Genomic DNA, 11,149 nt, shown 5'->3' on the forward strand with positions numbered 1-11,149 from the left:
TGCATTTGTTGGTGTTTTTGAATGTTGAGGTTGTTGTTGAAATATTTTGATATTGTTCATTGTTAAGGTTGTTGTTGAATTTGCTGGGGTTTTCACTGTTGAGGTTGTTGTTGACTTTGTTGGTGTTTTTCAAAGATTAGGTTGTTGTTGAATATATTGGTGTTTTTCAATGTTGAGGTTGTTGTTGGATTTGTTGAATGTTTTTGAATGTTGAGGTAGCTGAATCTGTTGGTGTTTTTCAAAGTTGAGGTTGTTGTTGAATTTTTTGGTGTTTTTCATTGATGAGATTTTTGTTCAATTTGTTGGTGTTTTTGAATGTTGATGTTGTTGAATTTCTTGATGTTTTTCATTGCTGAGGTTGTTGTTGAATTTGTTGGAGTTTTTCAATGTTGAGGTTGTTGAATTTGTTGGTGTTTTACAAAGTTGAGGATGTTGTTGAATTTTTTGGTGTTTTTCATTGATGAGATTTTTGTTCAATTTGTTGGTGTTTTTGAATGTTGAGGTTCTGGTTGAATTTGCTGGTGTTTTTCAATGTTGAGGTTGTTGATGAATTTGTTGGTATTTTTCAATGTTGAGCTTGTTTCATTTGTTGGTGTTTTTGAATACTGAGGTTGTTGTTGAATTTCTTGGAGTTTTTCATTGTTGAGTTTGTTGTTGAATTTCTTGGAGATTTTCAATATTGTGGTTGTTATTGAATTTTTTACTGTTATCAATGTTTTTTTTAAACCTTTTTGTGTTTTTCAAAGTTGAGGTTGTAGTTGAATTTGTTGGTATTTTTCAATGTTGAGCTTGTTTCATTTGTTGGTGTTTTTGAATACTGAGGTTGTTGTTGAATTTCTTGGAGTTTTTCAATGTTGAGTTTGTTGTTGAATTTCTTGGAGATTTTCAATATTGTGGTTGTTGTTGAATTTTTTACTGTTATCAATGTTTTTTTTAAACCTTTTTGTGTTTTTCAAAGTTGAGGTTACAGTTGAATTTGCTGGTGTTTTTGAATGTTGAGGTTGTTGAATTTGTTGGTGTTTTTCGAAGTTGAGGTTGTTAAATTTTTTGGTGTTTTTCATTGTTGCGGTTTTTGTTAAAATTGTTGGTATTATTGAATGTGGAGGTTGTTGTTGAATTTTTTTGGTGTTTTTCATTGTTGCGGTTGTTGTTGTTGAATTTAATGGTGTTTTTCATTGTTGTGGTTGTTGATCTTTTTGGTGTTTTTCATTGTTGAGGTTGTTGTTGTTGAATTTAATGGTGTTTTTCATTGTTGTGGTTGTTGTTGAATTTATTGATGTTTTTCATTGTTGAGGTTGTTGTTGAATTTATTGATGTTTTTCATTGCTGAGGTTGTTGTTGAATTTGTTGGTGTTTTTCAATTTTGAGCTTGTTTCAATTGTTGGTGTTTTTGAATGCTGAGGTTGTTGTTGAATTTTTTGATGCTGTTCATTGTTGAGGTTCTGGTTGAATTTGCTGGTGTTTTTCAATGTTGAGGTTGTTGATGAATTTGTTGGTATTTTTCAATGTTGAGCTTGTTTCATTTGTTGGTGTTTTTGAATACTGAGGTTGTTGTTGAATTTCTTGGAGTTTTTCAATGTTGAGTTTGTTGTTGAATTTCTTGAAGATTTTCAATAGTGTGGTTGTTGTTGATTTTTTTACTGTTATCAATGTTTTTTTTAAACCTTTTTGTGTTTTTCAAAGTTGAGGTTGCAGTTGAATTTGCTGGTGTTTTTCAATGTTGAGGTTGTTGAATTTGTTGGTGTTTTTCGAAGTTGAGGTTGTTGTTGAATTTTTTGGTGTTTTTCATTGTTGAGGTTTTCGTTGAACTTCTTGGTGTTATTGAATGTTGAGGTTGTTGGTTGAATTTTTTGATGTTTTTCATTGTTGAGTTTGTTGTTGAATTTGCTGGTGTTTTTGAATGTTGAGGTTGTTTGTTCAATTTTTTGATGTTTTTCATTGTTCAGTTTGTTGTTGAATTTGTTAGTGAATTTCAATGTTGAGGATGTTGTTGAATTTATTGGTGTTATCAATGGTTTTTTTGAACTTTTTTGTATTTTTCAAAGTTGAGGTTGCAGTTGAATTTGTTGGTCTTTTTGAATGTTGAGCTTTTTGCATTTGTTGGTGTTTTTGAATGTTGAGGTTGTTGTTGAAATATTTTGATATTGTTCATTGTTAAGGTTGTTGTTGAATTTGCTGGTGTTTTTCACTGTTGAGGTTGTTGTTGACTTTTTTTTTCAAAGATTAGGTTGTTGTTGAATATATTGGTGTTTTTCAATGTTGAAGTTGTTGTTGAATTTTGGGTGTATTTCATCGTTGAGGTATTTGTTCAATTTGTTGGTGTTTTTGATTGTTGAGGTTGTTCTTGAATTTCATGACGTTTTTCATTGTTGAGGTTGTTGTTGGATTTATTCGTGCTTTTGAATGTTGAGGTTGTAGAATTTGATGGTGTTTTTCAAAGTGGAGGTTGTCGTTGAATTTCATGTTGTTTTTCATTGTTGAGGTTGTTGTTGAATTTATTGGTGGTATCAATGTGTTTTTAAAAACTTTTCTGAATTTTTCAAAGTTGAGGTTGCAGTTAAATTTGTTGGTGTTTTTGAATGTTGAGGTTGTTGTTGAATTTTTAGGTGTTTTTCATTGTTGAGGTTTTTGTTGAATTTGTTGGTGATTTTCAATGTTGCGGTTGTTGAATTTTTTGGTGTTTTTCATTTATGAGGTTTATGTTGAACTTGTTGGTGTTCTTGAATGTTTAGGTTGTTGTTCTTCTTTTTAACGTTTTCCATTGTTGAGGTTGTTGTCGAATTTTTTGGTGTTTTTCATAGTTGAAGTTGTTGTTGAATTTTTTGATGTTTTCCATTGCTGAGGTTGTTGCTGAATTTGTTGGTGATTTTCAATGTTGAGTTTGTTGTTGAATTTCTTGGTGTTTTTCATTGTTGCAGTTGTTGTTGAAATTGTTGGAGTTTTTCATTGTTGACGTTGTTGTTGATCTTTTTGTTGTTTTTCATTGTTGAGGTTGTTGTTGTTGAATTTATTGCTGTTTTTCATTGTTGAGGTTGTTGTTGAATTTATTGATGTTTTTCATTGCTGAGGTTGTTGTTGAATTTGTTGGTGTTTTTCAATGTTGAGCTTGTTTCATTTGTTGGTGTTTTTGAATGCTGAGGTTGTTGTTGAATTTCTTGGTGTTTTTCAATGTTGAGGTTGTTGTTAAATTTCTTGGAGTTTTTCAATATTGAGGTTGTTGTTGAATTTTTTGATGTTGTTCATTGTAGAGGTTGTTGTTGAATTTGCTGGTGTTTTTCAATGTTGAGGTTGTTGATGAATTTGTTGGTGTTTTTCAATGTTGAGCTTGTTTCATTTGTTGGTGTATTTGAATACTGAGGTTGTTGTTGAATTTCTTGGTGTTTTTCAATGTTGAGGTTGTTGTTGAATTTCTTGGAGTTTTTCAATATTGAGGTTGTTGTTGAATTTTTTACTGTTATCAATGTTTTTTTTTAAACTTTTTTGTGTTTTTCAAAGTTGAGGTTGCATTTGAATTTGTTGGTGTTTTTCAATGTTGAGGTTGTTGAATTTGTTGGTGTTTTTCGAAGTTGAGGTTGTTGTTGAGTTTTTTGGTGTTTTTCATTGTTGCGGTTTTTGTTGAAATTGTTGGTATTATTGAATGTTGAGGTTCTTGTTGAATTTTTTTGGTGTTTTTCCTTGTTGCGGTTGTTGTTGAAATTGTTGTAGTTTTTCATTATTGAGGTTGTTGATCTTTTTGGTGTTTTTCATTGTTGAGGTTGTTGTTGTAGAATTTAATGGTGTTTTTCATTGTTGAGGTTGTTGTTAAATTTATTGATGTTTTTCATTGCTGAGGTTGTTGTTGAATTTGTTGGTGTTTTTCAATTTTGAGCTTGTTTCATTTCTTGGTGTTTTTGAATGCTGAGGTTGTTGTTGAATTTTTTGATGCTGTTCATTGTTGAGGTTCTGGTTGAATTTGCTGGTGTTTTTCAATGTTGAGGTTGTTGATGAATTTGTTGGTATTTTTCAATGTTGAGCTTGTTTCATTTGTTGGTGTTTTTGAATACTGAGGTTGTTGTTGAATTTCTTGGAGTTTTTCATTGTTGAGTTTGTTGTTGAATTTCTTGAAGATTTTCAATATTGTGGTTGTTATTGAATTTTTTACTGTTATCAATGTTTTTTTTTAAACCTTTTTGTGTTTTTCAAAGTTGAGGTTGTAGTTGAATTTGTTGGTATTTTTCAATGTTGAACTTGTTTCATTTGTTGGTGTTTTTGAATACTGAGGTTGTTGTTGAATTTCTTGGAGTTTTTCAATGTTGAGTTTGTTGTTGAATTTCTTGGAGATTTTCAATATTGTGGTTGTTGTTGAATTTTTTACTGTTATCAATGTTTTTTTTAAACCTTTTTGTGTTTTTCAATGTTGAGGTTGTTGAAGTTGTTGGTGTTTTTCGAAGTTGAAGATTTTGTTGAATTTGTTGGTGTTTTTCATTGTTGAGGTTTTTGTTGAACTTGTTGGTGTTATTGAATGTTGAGGTTGTTTTTGAATTTTTTGATGTTTTTCATTGTTGAGTTTGTTGTTGAATTTGCTGGTGTTTTTGAATGTTGAGGTTGTTGTTCAATTTTTTGATGTTTTTCATTGTTCAGGTTGTTGTTGAATTTGTTAGTGAGTTTCAATGTTGAGGATGTTGTTGAATTTATTGGTGTTATCAATGGTTTTTTTGAACTTTTTTGTATTTTTCAAAGTTGAGGTTGCAGTTGAATTTGTTGGTCTTTTTGAATATTGAGCTTTTTGCATTTGTTGGTGTTTTTGAATGTTGAGGTTGTTGTTGAAATATTTTGATATTGTTCATTGTTAAGGTTGTTGTTGAATTTGCTGGGGTTTCCACTGTTGAGGTTGTTTTTGACTTTGTTGGTGTTTTTCAAAGATTAGGTTGTTGTTGAATATATTGGTGTTTTTCAATGTTGAGGTTGTTGTTGGATTTGTTGAATGTTTTTGAATGTTGAGGTAGCTGAATCTGTTGGTGTTTTTCAAAGTTGTGGTTGTTGTTGAATTTTTTGGTGTTTTTCATTGATGAGATTTTTGTTCAATTTGTTGGTGTTTTTGAATGTTGAGGTTGTTGTTGAATTTCTTGATGTTTTTCATTGCTGAGGTTGTTGTTGAATTTGTTGGAGTTTTTCAATGTTGAGGTTGTTGAATTTGTTGGTGTTTTACAAAGTTGAGGATGTTGTTGAACTTTTTGCTGTTTTTCATTGTTGAGGTTTTTGTTGGATTTTTTCAACGTTGAGCTTGTTTCATTTGTTTGTGTTTTTGAATGCTGAGGTTGTTGTTGAATTTCTTGGTGTTTTTCAATGTTGAGGTTGTTGTTGAATTTTTTACTGTTATCAATGGTTTTTTTTAAACTTTTTTGTGTTTTTCAAATTTGAGGTTGCATTTGAATTTGTTGGTGTTTTTCAATGTTGAGGTTGTTGAATTTGTTGGTGTTTTTCGAAGTTGAGGTTGTTGTTAAATTTTTTGGTGTTTTTCATTGTTGCGGTTTTTGTTGAAATTGTTGGTATTATTGAATGTTGAGGTTGTTGTTGAATTTTTTTGGTGTTTTTCATTGTTGCGGTTGTTGTTGAAATTGTTGTAGTTTTTCATTGTTGAGGTTGTTGATCTTTTTGGTGTTTTTCATTGTTGAGGTTGTTGTTGTTGAATTTAATGGTGTTTTTCATTGTTGTGGTTGTTGTTGAATTTATTGATGTTTTTCATTGCTGAGGTTGTTGTTGAATTTGTTGGTGTTTTTCAATTTTGAGCTTGTTTCAGTTGTTGGTGTTTTTGAATGCTGAGGTTGTTGTTGAATTTTTTGATGCTGTTCATTGTTGAGGTTCTGGTTGAATTTGCTGGTGTTTTTCAATGTTGAGGTTGTTGATGAATTTGTTGGTATTTTTCAATGTTGAGCTTGTTTCATTTGTTGGTGTTTTTGAATACTGAGGTTGTTGTTGAATTTCTTGGAGTTTTTCATTGTTGAGTTTGTTGTTGAATTTCTTGGAGATTTTCAATATTGTGGTTGTTATTGAATTTTTTACTGTTATCAATGTTTTTTTTTAAACCTTTTTGTGTTTTTCAATGTTGAGGTTGTTGAAGTTGTTGGTGTTTTTCGAAGTTGAAGATTTTGTTGAATTTGTTGGTGTTTTTCATTGTTGAGGTTTTTGTTAAATTTTTTGGTGCTTTTTATTGTTGAGGTTGTTGTTGAAATTGTTGGTGTGTTTGAAAGTTGAGGTTGTTGTTGAACTTTTTGGTGTTTTTCAATGTTGAGGTTGTTGTTGAATTTGTTGATGATTTTCACTTTTGAGTTTGTTGAATTTGTTAGTGATTTTCAATATTGAGTTTGTGGTGGAACTTGTTGGTGTTATCAATGGTTTTATTTGAACTTTTTTGTATTTTTCAAAGTTAAGGTTGTAGTTGAATTTGTTGGTGTTTTTCATTGCTGAGGCCTTTGTAGAATTTGTTGGTGTTTTTGAATGTTGAGGTTGTTGTTGAATATTTTGATGTTTTCCATTGTTGAGGATGTTGTTGAATTTGCTGGTGTTTTTCAATGTTGAGGTTGTTGTTGAATTTGTTGGTGATTTTCAATACTGAGGTTGTTGTTGAATTTGTTAGTGTTAACAATGTATTTTTTTGAACTTTTTTGCATTTTACAAAATTGAGGTTGTAGCTGAATTTTTTTGGTATTTTTCAATGTCGAGGTTGTTGAATTTGTTGTTGTTTTTCAAAGTTGAGGTTGTTGTTGTATTTTTTGGTGTTCTTCATTGCAGATGTTTTGTGGAATTTGTTGGTGTTTTTGAATGTTGAGTTTGTTGTTGAATTTTTTGATGTTTTTCATTGTTGAGGTTGTTGTTGAATTTTTTTGGTATTTTTCAATGTTGAGGTTGTTGAAGTTATTGGTGTTTTTCACATTTCAGGTTATAGTAGAATTTGTTGATGTTTTTCAATGTTGGGGATGATGTTGAATTTTTTGATGTTTTTCATTGTTGAAGTTGTTTTTGAATTTGTTGGTGATATTCAATATTGAGGTTGTTGTTGATTTTGTTGGTGTTATCAATGTTTATTTTGTTCAAATTTTTTGTATTTTTAAAAGTTGAGTTTGTAGTTGAATTTGTTGGTGTTTTTCATTGCTGAGGCCTTTGTAGAATTTGTTGGTGTTTTTGAATGTTGAGGTTGTTGTTGAATATTTTGATGTTTTCCATTGTTGAGGATGTTGTTGAATTTGCTGGTGTTTTTCAATGTTGAGGTTGTTGTTGAATTTGTTGGTGATTTTCAATACTGAGGTTGTTGTTGAATTTGTTAGTGTTAACAATGTATTTTTTTGAACTTTTTTGCATTTTACAAAATTGAGGTTGTAGCTGAATTTTTTTGGTATTTTTCAATGTCGAGGTTGTTGAATTTGTTGTTGTTTTTCAAAGTTGAGGTTGTTGTTGTATTTTTTGGTGTTCTTCATTGCAGATGTTTTGTGGAATTTGTTGGTGTTTTTGAATGTTGAGTTTGTTGTTGAATTTTTTGATGTTTTTCATTGTTGAGGTTGTTGTTGAATTTTTTTGGTATTTTTCAATGTTGAGGTTGTTGAAGTTATTGGTGTTTTTCACATTTCAGGTTATAGTAGAATTTGTTGATGTTTTTCAATGTTGGGGATGATGTTGAATTTTTTGATGTTTTTCATTGTTGAAGTTGTTTTTGAATTTGTTGGTGATATTCAATATTGAGGTTGTTGTTGATTTTGTTGGTGTTATCAATGTTTATTTTGTTCAAATTTTTTGTATTTTTAAAAGTTGAGTTTGTAGTTGAATTTGTTGGTGTTTTTCATTGCTGAGGTTATTGTGGAATTTCTTGGTGTTTTTGAATGTTGAGGTTGTTGTTGAATTTTTTGATGTTTTTCCTTGTTGAGGTTGTTGTTGAATTTGCTGGTGTTTTTCAACGTTGAGGTTGTTGACTTTGTTGGTGATTTTCAATGTTGTGGTTGTTGAATTTGTTGATGTTTTTCAATGTTGGGGATGATGTTGAATTTTTTGATGTTTTTCATTGTTGAAGTTGTTTTTGAATTTGTTGGTGATATTCAATATTGTGGTTGTTGTTGATTTTGTTGGTGTTATCAATGTATATTTTGTTCAAATTTTTTGTATTTTTAAAAGTTGAGTTTGTAGTTGAATTTGTTGGTGTTTTTCATTGCTGAGGTTATTGTGGAATTTCTTGGTGTTTTTGAATGTTGAGGTTGTTGTTGAATTTTTTGATGTTTTTCCTTGTTGAGGTTGTTGTTGAATTTGTTGGTGTTTTTCAATGTTGAGGTTGTTGAAATTGTTGGTGTTTTTCAAAATTGAGGTTATTGTTGAATTTGTTGGTGCTATTCAATGTTGAGGTTGGTGTTGAATTTGTTAGTGATTTTCAATATTGAGCTTGTTGTTGAATTGGTTGGTGTTATCAATGTTTTTTTTTGAACTTTTTTGTATTTTTCAAAATTGAGGTTGTATTTGAATTTGTTGGTGCTTTTGAATGTTGAGGTTGTTGTTGAAGTTGTTGGTGATTTTCAATGTGGAGGTTGTTGAATTTGTTGTTGTTTTTCAAAGTTGAGGTTGTTGTTGAATTTTTTGGTGTTTTTCAATTCTGAGGCTGTTTTTGAATTTGATGGTGATATTCAATATTGAGGTTGTTGTTGAATTTTTTCGTGTTATCAATGTTTATTTTCTTGGACTTTTTTGTATTTTTAAAAGTTGAAGTTGTTGTTGAAATTGTTGGAGTTTTTCAATGTTGATGTTGTTTTTGAATTTTCTGGTGTTTTTCAATGTTGTGGTTGCTGTTCTATTTGTTGGTGATTTTCAATACTGTGGTTGTTGTTGAATTTGTTGGGGTTATCAATGTTTTTTTTGGAACTTTTTTGCATTTTTCAAAGTCGAGCTTGTAGTTGAATTTGTTGTTGTTTTTCAATTTTGAGGTTGTTGAATTTTTTGGTGTTTTTCAATGCTAAGGCTGTTGTTGAATTTGAATGTGATTTTCAGTGATGAGTTTGTTGAACTTGTTGGTGATTTTCAGTATTGAGTTTTTGTGGAATTTGTTGGTGTTTTTCAATGTTGAGATTGATGTTGCATTTGTTGGTGATTTTGAATATTGATGTTGTTGTAGAATTTATTGGTGTTATCAATGTTTGTTTTTGAACTATTTTGTATTTTTCAAAAGTTGAGGTTGTAGTTGAATTTGCTGGTGTATTTCAATGTTGAGGTTGGTGTTGAATTTGTTGGTGTTTTTCAATGTTGTGGTTGTTGTTGAACTTGTTGGTGATTTTCAATACTGAGGTTGTTGTTGAACACCAACAAAGTCAACTACAAACTCAATATTGAAAATCACAAAAAATTCAACAACAACCCAACATTGAAAAACACCAACAAATGCAACAACAACTTTAACATTCAAAAACACCAACAAATTCAACAACAACCTCAACATTGAAATACGCCAACAAATTCAACTACAACCTCAACATTGAAAAATACAAAAAAGTTCTACAAAATAAGCATTGATAATACCATGAAATTCAACAACAACCTCAATATTGAATATCACCAACAAATTCAACTACAGCCTCAACATTGAAAATCAGCAACAAGTTCAACACCAACCTCAACATTGAAAAACATCAACACATTCAACAACAACCTCAACTTTTAAAATACAAAATATTTCATCAAAATAAACATTGATAACAGCAACAAGTTCGGCAACAACCTCAATATTGAATATCACCAACAAATTCAACATCAACCTCAACTTTGAAAAATACCAACAAATTCAACAACCTTCACATTGCAAAAGACCAACAAATTCAACAACACCCTCAACATTGAAAAAGACCAACAAATTAAACTACAACCTTAATATTGAAAATCACAAACAAATTCAACACCAACCTCAACATTGAAAAATACTAACAAATTCAACAAAAACCTCAATATTGAATATCACCTACAATTTCAATAACAACCGCAACATTGAAAAACAACAAATTCCAGAACCTCAAAATTGAAAATCACCAAAAAATTCAACAACTACCCAACATTGAACGACAACAACAAATTCAACAACAACCTCAACATTCAAAAACACCAACAAATTCAACAAAAACCTCAACAATGAAAAACACCAAAAAACTCAACAATAACCTCAATATTAGAAACACCAACACATTCAACAAAAACCTCAACATAGAAAAACACCAACAAATTCAACTACAACAGAAACTTTGAAAAATACAAAAAAATTCAACAAAATAAGCATTGATAACACCAAAAAATTCCACAACAACCTCAACAATGAAAAACACCAAAAAATTCAACAACATCCCCAACATTGAAAAACACCAACAAATTCAACAACAACCTCAATATTGAATATCACCAACAAATTCAACAACAACCTAAACATGGAAAAATACCAACAAATTCAACAACATTAACATTGAAAAAGACCAACAAATTCAACTGCAACCTCAACTTTGAAAAATACAAAAAATTTCAAAAAAAAAACATTGATAACACCAACAAATCCAACAACAACCTCAATATTGAAAATCACCAACAAATTCAACACCATCCTCACTATTGAAAATTAACAACAAATTCAACAACAACCTCAACATTCAAAAACACCAACACCAAAACCATCCACAACCGCAACAATGAAAAACATCAAAAAATTCAACAACAACCTCAACTTTGAAAAACACCAACAAATTCAACAACCTCATCATTGAAAAGCACTAAAAAATTCAACAACAACCCCAACATTGAAAATCAGGAACAAATTCAACAACAACCTCAACAATGAAAAACACCAAAAAATTCAACCACAACCCCAACATTGAAAATCACCAACAAATTCTACAACAACCTCAACATTCAAAAACATCAACAAATTCAACAACAACCTCAACATTGAAAAACAGCAAAAAATTCAATTACAACCTCAACTTTTAAAAATACAAAAAAGTTCAAAAATAAGCATTGATAACACCAACAAATTCAACAACAACCTCACCAATGAAAAACACCAAAATATTCAAGAACAACCACAAATTTGAAAAACAACAAAAAATTCAACTGCAACCTCAATATTGAAAATCACCTAAAAATTCAACAACAACCTCAGCTT

The sequence above is a fragment of the Cetorhinus maximus genome, unplaced genomic scaffold (genome assembly GCF_964194155.1).
Source record: "Cetorhinus maximus unplaced genomic scaffold, sCetMax3.hap1.1 HAP1_SCAFFOLD_45, whole genome shotgun sequence".
NCBI classification, from domain to species: Eukaryota; Metazoa; Chordata; class Chondrichthyes; order Lamniformes; family Cetorhinidae; genus Cetorhinus; species Cetorhinus maximus.